Here is an 11626-nt window from a genome sequence, read left to right on the forward strand (position 1 = left end):
TTTATCGCCTAAGCCTTGCTAATTGACATGTTATTAGTAGAATCATATGCATAGTCTACGAGTTTTCGTTAAATTATCTGCTGGACTTGAAACTTGGCTTAGATTTTTGGCAAACTACATCATTTTCTGAGGTTTAGAGCCTATAACTGGTGACATCCATGACCAGTTTATCTAGGATTGTGAGTAGTTCTCCTTATGAGACATGTTACATAAATATGCATAAATATGAATTTGATCTGCTTAATACCTGTGTGCATTCGGTTTGTGGTTAGTTGACACATGTGGAAGAGGTTTCCCTTTATTCATTTTGCCCATAAGCTCCACACTGCCAAAAATAGCCTTTTTGTCCCGTTACTACATCCTACACATAGTTTGCCTTGTCAAGCTAGTAGTTTAGTTGTTGGGATTGTTACTTTGTTTTTGGTGGCATATGCTCTTTTGAGTTGGAAAGATGGAAAAAGGAAAGAAAAAGGAATGAAGAAAAGTAATAGAAAAAGAAAAAAAAAAGAAGAAGAAAAATGCTTCGAAAAAGAAAAAAAGAGTGCTGTACTGTTTAAGGCAGTCGATCGACTGCCAATTCTGGTCGATCGACCGCTGCCCGAGAAGAGAAGAATCAATTCGCATGATTCAAGTCTTTATTCAAATGGCGATTTTTGCTCCCATGTTTCATTTGTATCTTATGGGGAGTTGATTATTTCGGAGATTGTGAGTTTTGTGCTTGCTATAGCACCGTGTCGATTGAAGTTTGAGCAAGAAGTGGATATTGTCATATGGTTTTGTTACGGTACTAGCTTGATCACCTGTACCCCCACATTCCCATAAATGTTTTGCCTTTCCTGCCCATTACCTCACATACCCGTTATTTACCTCGGCATGTGTCATGGTCATTTGTTCGGTTGGAATGCATATGTACGGTTGTAGAGATTACTTTCATATTATTTTGCAGGCATGTTCTTATAGGTCGTAGTTAGGTGAGTGTCACTAACAAAATGAATTCTTTCTATCTTTCACATATATTCACCTGTATTTATTGAGTGATTTGAGCGACCCGTGAGAGTCCAATTTGATAAGTCTCTATAGTTGACGGTTCAGCAGTTTTTGACGACTCCATAACTCGTTTGCATGATTCACATCTCTAATTGATTGTTAGTTATGCATTAAATTGGTTTAGGCTAATCGGTTTGCATTTCGCTCTGAGATTGAACTCGTTCCATTAGGTTTTTATGATCGAGTCTAGTTCTTGCTTGGGGACAAGCAAGGGTTTGGTTTGGGGAAGTTTGATGCGTGTCAATTATATGATGTTTTACACCCTATTTTACACGCATTTCAGAGCTCATTTGTGTAGTTTTATGCTACTATTTGCCCCATTTCGTCTACTTTCGTATTTTTATGTAATATTGCAGATTTATGCGGAAATGGGTAGAAATTGAGCTAAATCCGTCCCCGAGTATCTTGCATTTCATTTGACGTGAAGTATTCGCTCAAGGAACGAGCTTGGTGCGCATTTCGAGGTCCGAAAGACAAATCCACGAGAAGTTAAAAGCGGACTGTCAACTACATCAGTCGATCGACCGCTGCCCTTAGTCGATCGACCAATGCACGACAAACAGGAGCTACTGTTTAGAGCTTACCAGTCGATCGTCTGCCTATCCTAGTCGACCGACCACACCGCTATTCTGACGAGAATTAAAAGATCGAGATTAAGGAAGCCCATTGCGTTTTAGGTTTTAGAATAAAGTTGCGTACGTTTACCTATATAACGTAACTCATTCCTGATGCTATGATTATGAAGTTTTAATCAAGTCTTTTATCAGAAACTTTAGAGAAATAATTAGGGTTCTTAGATTATTACTCTTTCATTAATAAAGTTCGTTTTGCAATCGGTTTTGATCTCTCTTCTGCAATTCTTCTACACGGTACTCATCTGTTTCAATATTCAGTTTGTTTGCTTCCATTCGTAGTATAGAATTGCTAGGTTAGATCTCCCGAAACCGTTTTATCGTTTATGTTATTTATTTGTTTATTTAATTCAAGCATGAATTCAGTAGTCTATTTCGATAATCTTGTTGTCGTTTTCGTAACAATCATGAGTAGCTAATTTATTCGTGCTAGGATGTAGGGAATCTGTAGTTAGGTGGCATTAGAATTAAGTTGGCCTGAAATCGCGTGTTGGTCGATCGACCGCCATACCTGGTCGATCAACTGACCACGTGAGGTGTTACTTTCGTTTTAATTGATTTAATTCTATATTTGACGAATCGAGTGCACGCGACTAGTTGAATATTTAGGTTTTGACTGACCCATTAGATCGAAAGATAGGGGAAGTTGTTAGACCACCAATTAAAATGACTAAACTATGCTGAGATCGAAAGATAGGTAAAGTTTAGATTATTAGTCACTTTTCAGGACGAGAGTCAGTACTAGTGATATTAGGGACCCGTAGCGAGATCGAAAGATGCTACTTGTTAAGAGTGGACCGAGAAGACCTCTTGTTTTCCCGCCTCATGTGTTTGATTTAGACCTACTTAGTTTGCTGCCGCCGAAACTATAGTGAACCGATCATCCTAGTCCCCTTTTTAATATTTGATTTAATACATTTCTTTAGTTTAATTTATATTTCATTGCCTTTAGCTATAGACCAAATCAAAGAAGACCCCCACACACTGTTACCGTAGGACTAAATTTAGACAACTGATAATTACATCTGCCTCTCTGTGGTTCGACCCTGCTACCGCTATCTATAGTTGTAGTTGGAAATTATAAATATTATTTTTGGTGCATAACGACAGGCATCAGACGCTCGGATTCTTGGTCAGGGAGAAATCCCAGATTTTAATAGAAGCAGGACGAGCGGATCCTCACTGAGACGAGCATCTTGGTTGAGACGAGCAGATTCCTTTAGGAGACGCTCGGATCTTAAGTCAGAGAAAATTTTTCCTTTCCAGCTCTCTCAGGACGAGCGTTTTTCTCACAGGATGCTCGGATTGCAGCCAAGACGAGCGAATTCTTCCTTAGACGCTCGGGTTGCTCCTATACCTCACGGATTCAGTTCCACCCGTGGGTATTTTATAACCCAAGTCATTTCCTCTTCGTTCTTTTGACCTTTATTGTGGGGGCACTACAAAGGCTTGGATAGCCTAGGCAATTGCTATCCCCACACTATGTCAAAACACTACACATCAATAAATATATAAGTCCCTCCCTCACTTTCTCTCAAAATGATAATCTTGATCAAAGCATAAAAATTATAAATCCAAAATTGACAAAAATGCAATACAATAAGTAAAATGCAAGTTAAGGAGTTAGAATATTTACAAATGGTGATTTAGAGAGGACTCCACCAAACTCTCATTCATGTATGAGATGTCAAGGAGGCATAGCCAAGGTGTTGTTGATGTTGCTCAACACCTTGAAGAAGTAGTCGAAGGCTTGTTTATTGTCATTATAAAGATCTTCAATAGACCTTTTCATATGTTGTTTTTCATTGTGGTGACTTGAGTTAACATGGTCACCAAAGCCTTGGTCTTGGGTTATAGCATTCCCAATATAAGGATTGAATAATCCTTCAAACTCATCATCCCATAAACCGCATACTTCATTAGCTTGCTTCCCAATAGTATCATGAGTTGATGAAAACAACTCCTCTTCCTTCTTGTCATTATGGCCAATGAGGCCTTGTTCTTCTTCTCTTGTCATGAGTGGTGGTGAGCTATTCAAGCTTTCATTCTTGTTGAAACATTCTTGCTCTTTGGATGGAGCATCTTGGAGATTACCCATTTTCTTCTCCCATATGGGTGGTGATTCTTTACCCATAGCTTGTTCTTTGCATTGAGATGCCAAATTCTTCCTATCACTTTCTCGGCTATAATGATCAATCATACAACATGGCTCATGTAAGTGGGGAGCTCTCATTGTCTTGTCAAGATTAAAAGTGATTGTTTTATCTCCCACTTCAAGTGTGAGCTCTCCATGTTTTACGTCAATCACCGCTCCCGCGGTGTGTAAGAAAGGTCTCCCTAAAATGATAGGAATGTTGGAGTCTTCCTCCATGTCAACAATAACAAAGTCCACCGGGATGAAGAACTTTCCAATTCTTACCAGCACATCCTCCCATACCCCTAAAGGTGACTTCATTGATCGATCCGCCATTTGAAGTGTGATATTAGTAAACTTGATTTCTCCTATTCCTAGCCTTTTGCACATCGAGTATGGCATGACACTCACACTTGCCCCAAGGTCACATAGAGCTTTGTTGATTGTAGTGTCGCCAATGGTGCATGGAATAGAGAAACTTCTCGGATCCTTTAGTTTTGGAGGTGAACTTCCTTGTAGGATGGCGCTACTCACCTTGGTGAATGCAATAGTCTCTAGCTTCCGGATGGATTTCTTCTTTGTAAGAATATCTTTCATGTATTTCGCATAGGCCGGAACATGGTTAATTAATTCCGTAAATGGAATTGAGACTTCCAAGTTCTTCACAATCTCCATAAACTTTCCAAGTTGTTCATCGAACTTAGGCTTAGCTTGACGACTTGGAAATGGAAGTCTAATCACAATAGGCTCTTTCTCCTTAGCTTTCGCTTCATTCTTCTTTGAAACTTCTTGAATGATGGTGGGTTCTTATTCTTTCTTAGAGTTTTCAACCCTTTCCTCGCCACTAGCATTCACAACATCTTTATCAATGGGCCTCTTCGGCCCTTCATAACTTGTACCACTCCTCAAATGGATGGAACTTACCGAATCATGTCTTGGGGGATTACCTTGAGGTGGTAATTTCCCCTTTTGTCTTTGAGAACTCGAAGATGCTAATTGAGACATTTGGGTTTCCAACAGCTTCTTGTGAGCTAGTATGTTGTTGATGGTGATGTCGTTTGCTTGGCTATCCTTTTGCATTTGAGTGAAAAACTCTTGTTGGTTCTTTTGCATTTGGAGGACCGCTTTTTGAACATCAAAACCTTGGTCATTTGTTTGATTGTATGGAGGTTGATTTTGATAACTTTGGTTTTGATTGTAAAAAGGGTATTTGAGCTTGGTTTCTCAATGGAGGTGGGGTGTATGTTTGAGGGTTTTGAACATTTTGACTTTTGTATGAAAGATTAGGGCGGATTTTGGTGTTTTCATTGTAATAATTGGAATAAGGGGTGCCACTTTTGTATGCTTGGAAAGCATTCACTTATTCCCCTACATTCACTTTTGTCATGTCCCAAAGTTCCACAACTCTTACATACTCCACTTGGAATTGATGATGATGCTACCATAGCATTAACATGTTGCTTGGGTGATTTGGAGGCCTCGTCAAGTTTAGCCATGGCCTTCTCAAACTTCAAATTAATGGTATCAATATGAGCACTAAGTTGAGCACCCAATTGAGTAATGGAGTCCACCTCATGCTTTCCTCCTCTAGTAGCCTTCCGAGGTCTACTATATTGCGAGTTATGGACCGCCATTTCTTCAATCTTGTTCTATGTTTGATTGTCATCAACATCGGTAAACATACCATTTGATCCCATATTGAGAATGTTCCGGGAGTCTTCATATAGACCATTCCAAAATTGTTGTACAAGGAACCACTCGCTAAGTCCATGGTGTGGACAAGATCGACAAGTGTCCTTGAATCTCTCCCATGCTTCATACAAAGATTCCTCATCCCTTTGTTTGAACCCGGTGATTTGGGCTCTCAACATGTTAGTCTTCTCCGGAGGATAGAATTTCTTGTAGAAAGCAAGTGCCAATTTCTTCCAAGAATCAATACAAAGAGTAGCCTTATCTAGGCTCTTCAACCATTGTTTCGCGGTACCAATCAAAGAAAAAGGAAATAAGACCCATCGAATTTGGTCTTGAGTAACTCCGGTTTGAGAAATCGCATCACAATAGTCACAAAAAGTCTCCATATGAGAATGAGGGTCTTCACTAGGCATCCCTCCAAATTGACTTCTCTCAGCCAATTGTATAAATGCGAATTTGGCAATGAAATTACCGGTTAAATGTTGTGGTGTAGGAGTACCATTTGGTAGGTTCTCCTCGGTTGGTACGGAATGTGATGAAAATTTAGGCATTGTGGGTTGATTTTGTGGTGGGTATTGTATTGGATTATCCTCTCCTTCTCTTGCAAAAGGGCTGATGAACTCAATGTATTTGGTTGAATGTCCACAATCTCACCAATACCTCTCAAAGTATTTCTAGCAAGTCTTCTATTGTTGGTCAAAGTTCTTTCAATTTCAAGATCAATGGGTAACAAGTTACCTTGTGATCTCCTAGACATGCAAAATATCAAACAACTTGAAAACAATTAGAATAACCTTGAGAAGATTGACCTCCCCAAGGTAAAGAAAGACACAACTAAAAATAATTAATGAAAATCAAATCAAGTTAACACCGTTCCCCAGCAACGACGCCATTTTTGGTGTTGTTGTAAAACTCGTCGTCAAAAGTTAATCAACCAAAACAATATTTATAACTTCACAAACTACTCTTAGTAAATAGGCAAGTAAAGGTCGGATCCCAAGGGACGGGTATTGATGTAGGATTTTCAATTGTAAATGGCCGTGTCTTAGGGTGTCACAATTTGGGGTTGAGAGAGGAGATCAATTAAAACTAATCAACAATAAAAACAAAGCAAGGTAGATAAAATGAAGGTGTAAACAATTGATTAAAAGCACTAGGGTATCATGTGTTCACAGGGGATTCATGGGAGTTGATCATACAAACATGTTCTCGAATTATAATCAAGCAATTATTGTTGTGATGGGATCGAGTTAGTGTATATCTTACAATCCCTAAGAAGGTTTGGGTCCCGGAGCCGAATCGATTAGATTGTACAACACCTACAAGTCGACTTAGTCCTTCCTATTCAACATTATGCATGGTCTAATGAGGCTCGAGTTGGTTTATGTCTGTAGATACCCAGTATCTGCTGAGACTCCAACAAACATCCGATGATTATCGGACTATAACATGTTTTGGAATCGCGGCGTTTGATCGACAGTTTGTGTACAACTTTACGTCGGAAAACTTAAAACGATTTCGAAAATAAAATATTTCAAAACATTTCAAAAATACCTAGAGTGTTTAATGCACGACGACGGGGTAGCAATGACACTAACTAGAGTCAAAACCGACACCGGACCAAAACCCGACTCAAAAATTCAAATCCCGACTCCAACAACGAGTCAAACCGAGTCAACCACCAAAAAAAAAACTTTCCAAACCTTCTACCTTAAGTTTTCCCGGATTCATGTTGGTCAAGTACCAAACATGGGACTACAAAACCTAGGATAGAACAAATCATGATTGCGTTTGTTGTGAAAGTGACAACACAACTCGAAGAACCGTGACGTGGCTCGCGCCTCTTTGAGCAGCCCAAGTGGCCACGTCGCTCAAAACTCACACAACCACTCATTTCCCTATAAATACCCCTCAAATGCCACCCATTTGAGATTTACGCGAGTGTCCGCCCCCTCTTTTCTACCTTAAAATTCTCGACTCGACTTCTTAAGTCACAACCCGACGCGTATTTACGACCTACCGATCGTAAACACGAGCCTTACACATTGTTTGGTACCGTCATCGTGCATTAAATCACTTGACCGACCACTTCGACCACTACACCATCACTAAACTTAAAACACTCTTTTTACTTACCAAAACGGTTTTAAACCGAGTTTTTTCCGATCAAACGAGATATTACACTTACGTCGGTCACTCGCCATAACCAAACATGTAAGTATGAGGGTGTAAAAATCCTCTTTTATTATGTTTTCATTCGTTTCATGATTATAACATGCTAAAACATGCATAGCATGAACCAAAACATGGAATAAACGAGCCAAAACTGATTTTTGGTCTGAGGCAGAAGCCCCTTAGGTCGCTAACTAGCCCGCGCCTAAATGGGGTGTTCAGACCAGAGATCAACCGTGTTTGTTCTCGTCATTTCCCTTAATCCATTTTTCATATTTGTAATCGGTTTTCACCATTTCAAGTATTTTCGAACCCTTTTCTATTTTATTTCACATGTTTTAACCATAAAGCATTTTTCACCCTTGATTCCTCATACCATGACGGCTAAATCCGTGTTTCGGTGATAATATTTGGTTAATGACATTTAAAAGGTATTTTAAAGCCTTTTATTTCATTTCTTTACATTTTCAAACAAACATATTGGTCACCAACACAAAGTCATCCTTGGTTCTACATACCATGCCGGATTTTAACCCGGGTACGATGATGAGTATCGACTAATTACATTCAAATGAACTTAAAACAATTAGTTCATAATCATTTTCAAAACTATTCATGTCAAGTTTGTCAAGTCGAACCCGACACCGAATATTATCCAAATAATGGTGATTATTCGAGTCTAGTTCTTCAAATCAACAAATGCGGTCTAAACGACCCCTTCAAATCAAACTGGGTTCAAATACCCATTTCCAACACGTTTTATAACGTTTTCTAAAAGGTCAGAACACGGCACATAAACCGTGGGCTAACCCGCGCCTAAACAGGCCCTCCATTTCTCATTTACAAAACCAGAGGGAGGCCCCTTGTATCGCCGGCTGGCTCGCGCCTCATATAGCCGTCTAGTACAGGGCCTGTTCCCTTCCAGCATTAGTCCAGGACGATCCCGACCCCGGTTAGCCCGGGTATAGGACAGATCAGATGACTATTTGATTATCTTAAACCATATTTGCAAAATGACTTATTAAGACAAATGGATCATGTTATGCACCCTAAACCTAATACGGTAAATGGATGTTTAATTTCCGTCTTGCATGCAAATCAATCATTAATCCAACTCGACATCTTATACTTTATACTTGGATTAAATCAACCGACTTAGAAAGCTCTCACATGTTAGGTTTAAATTATTGGATGCGCATTCATGCATTTAAACCGTTTTATCAACTTCTGCATTCAACCAACCAAGATCGATCAGTAGAGGCCGCTAACGCGGGCGGGATTGGGTGTCTGATTAAAGGGCTTCCCAATACGTACCTTCACCTCTTACTCAGAAACTTTGGATAGTGGAAGACCTTATCTAGGGCGTACGAGAGTCATTCTAGAGATAGGATGCTAAAGAGGGACGATTTCCTTATCTTTAGTACCTATGTCAAACGCTGCTTTATGCTTCGATTTGACTGAGGTATAAAGTGGAATTCGAACGGGTTCCAGGCATCCCAAAAATGCTTGGTGGCGACTCCGAACATCTCTAATCATTTCGAGACCCTAACCGAGACGAAACCGACCGATATAAAACGATCCGGTCGAAAGCATTTTTACGCCGCCGAGCGTGGCTTTCAAAAGACCACTGCAGGTCCACAGATCGAAGCGGGCTCGCAGGTGGCCTGTGACCGTGGACCGGTAGGTGGCCCAAATCCACAGACCGAGACGTGGCCCATGTCTACAGATTGGCGACTCCGCTGGGGAAAACTAGGACACTTACGTCTTTGTGATCCCTAGATGGTGAGACTCGAACGAGGTCTTGGTTGGAATGCAGTAATTGATATTATGGTCACGGTCGGGTTCCTTGTCCGTTCCCACAACCAAACCCTTTTCGGCCAATTGGCTCGTCTCGTCGACGTGAGTTTTCTCATCCCCGCGTTTCGAATCCCGATTGAGTCAAGCATACCATTGACGTTACACATTTATGTTTCGTCAAAGAGCTTTCATCACTTTCGAGCACGAGGCTAGGGCACCCTCCTTACACATTTTGTTTGGGTTGGTATCCCTCTCGCACATCGGGGTTTGATTGCTTGGCGTGTAACCCACCCTTTTAAGCCAAAACCCGTGTCAGCATAATGCATAATATAATGAACTGCGAGTGCTTATGTGCTACTTGTTCATAAGTCCTTCCGTGTCATTTTCAAACTTTCAAAATCACCTTTTTGCGCCGTTATAATGGCCATTTCAAACCTCGGTCTTTCGCCGACCGTTGCATGCCTTTCTAGGCCGTCGTAATGACGATTTTCAAACCCGGTTTTGTATAACCATTTCAACACGCCTTTCTAGGCCGTCGTAATGACGATTTTCAAACCCGGTTTTGTATAACCATTTCAACACGCCTTTCTAGGCCGTCGTAATGACGATTTTCAAACCCGGTTTTGTATAACCATTTCAACACACCTTTCTAGGCCGTCGTAATAACTAATTTTTATTTTTTTTTTAACCCGGTTTTGTATAACCATTTCAACACGCATTTCTAGGCCGTCGTAATGACGATTTTTAAACCCGGTTTTGTATAACCATTTCAAATCACCTTTTTACGCCGTTATAATCGCCGCGTCTAGAAACGGATTTTAACCCGTTTCGCGCCGACAATGGCTCTTTCAAAACCCGAGAAAAGCACACACCCTTTTCTCGAGACACTTTCAGGATCCCGAGGACCATGCACCGTCCCCGAGACCTCTTCAAACATTTCAAACTCGATTTTCAAAACATACAATTTTGAATTTCAAAACCGTCTTGGGAAATAATGCACTGTTTTCCGAGCCGACTCAACCTCAAACCGTCTTTTGCAGATAAACTTAAGACGAACCCTTTCAACTGATCGACTTGCGGAGATTTCTATCTTCGGAAGCCGTCCATTAAAGCGACAAATGAATCTTTTTGAAAATTTCTATTTTCGAAAACTTCAGTCCACCATTCCAATTCCGCCTCGTGTCTATCGAGTCAAAGCAAACGTACTTATGGGTCTTTACTTATGAGTCGTCTCACCACGAGACCCGTGCAATGGCGTCACGCCGTCATGTTGGACTCATGTCAAAGGTTCGGTCAAACACCGTCACGTCATAAATCGAGTCAGCACCGAGGGACCACACACGGTCGCCCCGTCTTGTTGAGTCTGATCTTTGTCCCGTCCTTTGTGTTGTCTGCGTTCAGTCTTGGAACCGTGTCGGATTGAGTTGTAATGTGAGCCGTTTTTCTGCCTCAGAGCCATGGCCCCGTCTTCAGCTTCGTCCAACAACAATGACAACAACAGAGATGTTACAACTGATCAGCTAGCCAACCTGCTTACCGCCCTTAAGGTCACCCTGGATCGCGTCGAGACCCGTATCGACGCCCTGGATAAAAAGGAAACTGGGGAACATAATACCCCACCTATGACTGAAACTGAGAAGAGGCTGAAGCTCTTGGAAGAGCAGCTCCTAGCCCGGGGTAACAATATCCATCTTGAGAACAACCGAAGGTTCGAACCTATCGGGGACCAGTTACTTGACAACTTCACCCTGACTGACGTGCCTAAGTTCAAAGGAGTGGAGGACCCACTCAACCATATCCGTGCTTTAAAGGACTACATGGCCATTAAAGGGGTCAAACAGGAACTTTTTACCCGGATCTTCCCATCCTCTTTGGAGCCGATTCCTCGCCAATGGTACTACTCCCTTGATCCGAAAAACCTTACTACTTGGGATGAGATCGCAGTTGAGTTTGCCAAACAGTATGCCGACAACGTCGAGATCCAGGCCAATACCCATACTCTCGAAGTGCTAACCCAGAACGACAAGGAAGGGTTCACTGAGTTCCTAACCCGTTGGAGGAGGGTGAGTACTCAATTGGTCAGTAAGCCGAGTGAGTCAACTTTGGTGGAAAAGTAGGTTAAAAATCTCCGTCCGGTTTATGCCAACCTACT

General features: G+C 41.2%; 1 non-coding gene across 1 annotated transcript; it reads left to right on the forward strand.

The window, feature by feature from the left end:
- The first annotated feature begins 5577 nt into the window (after positions 1-5577).
- LOC141658194 (small nucleolar RNA R71) lies at positions 5578-5684 on the forward strand. The gene has a single exon (XR_012549095.1). It is a non-coding gene; the product is annotated as a small nucleolar RNA R71 (small nucleolar RNA).
- Positions 5685-11626: the final 5942 nt, after the last annotated feature.

The sequence above is a fragment of the Silene latifolia genome, chromosome 5 (assembly GCF_048544455.1).
Source record: "Silene latifolia isolate original U9 population chromosome 5, ASM4854445v1, whole genome shotgun sequence".
Taxonomy (NCBI): Eukaryota; Viridiplantae; Streptophyta; class Magnoliopsida; order Caryophyllales; family Caryophyllaceae; genus Silene; species Silene latifolia.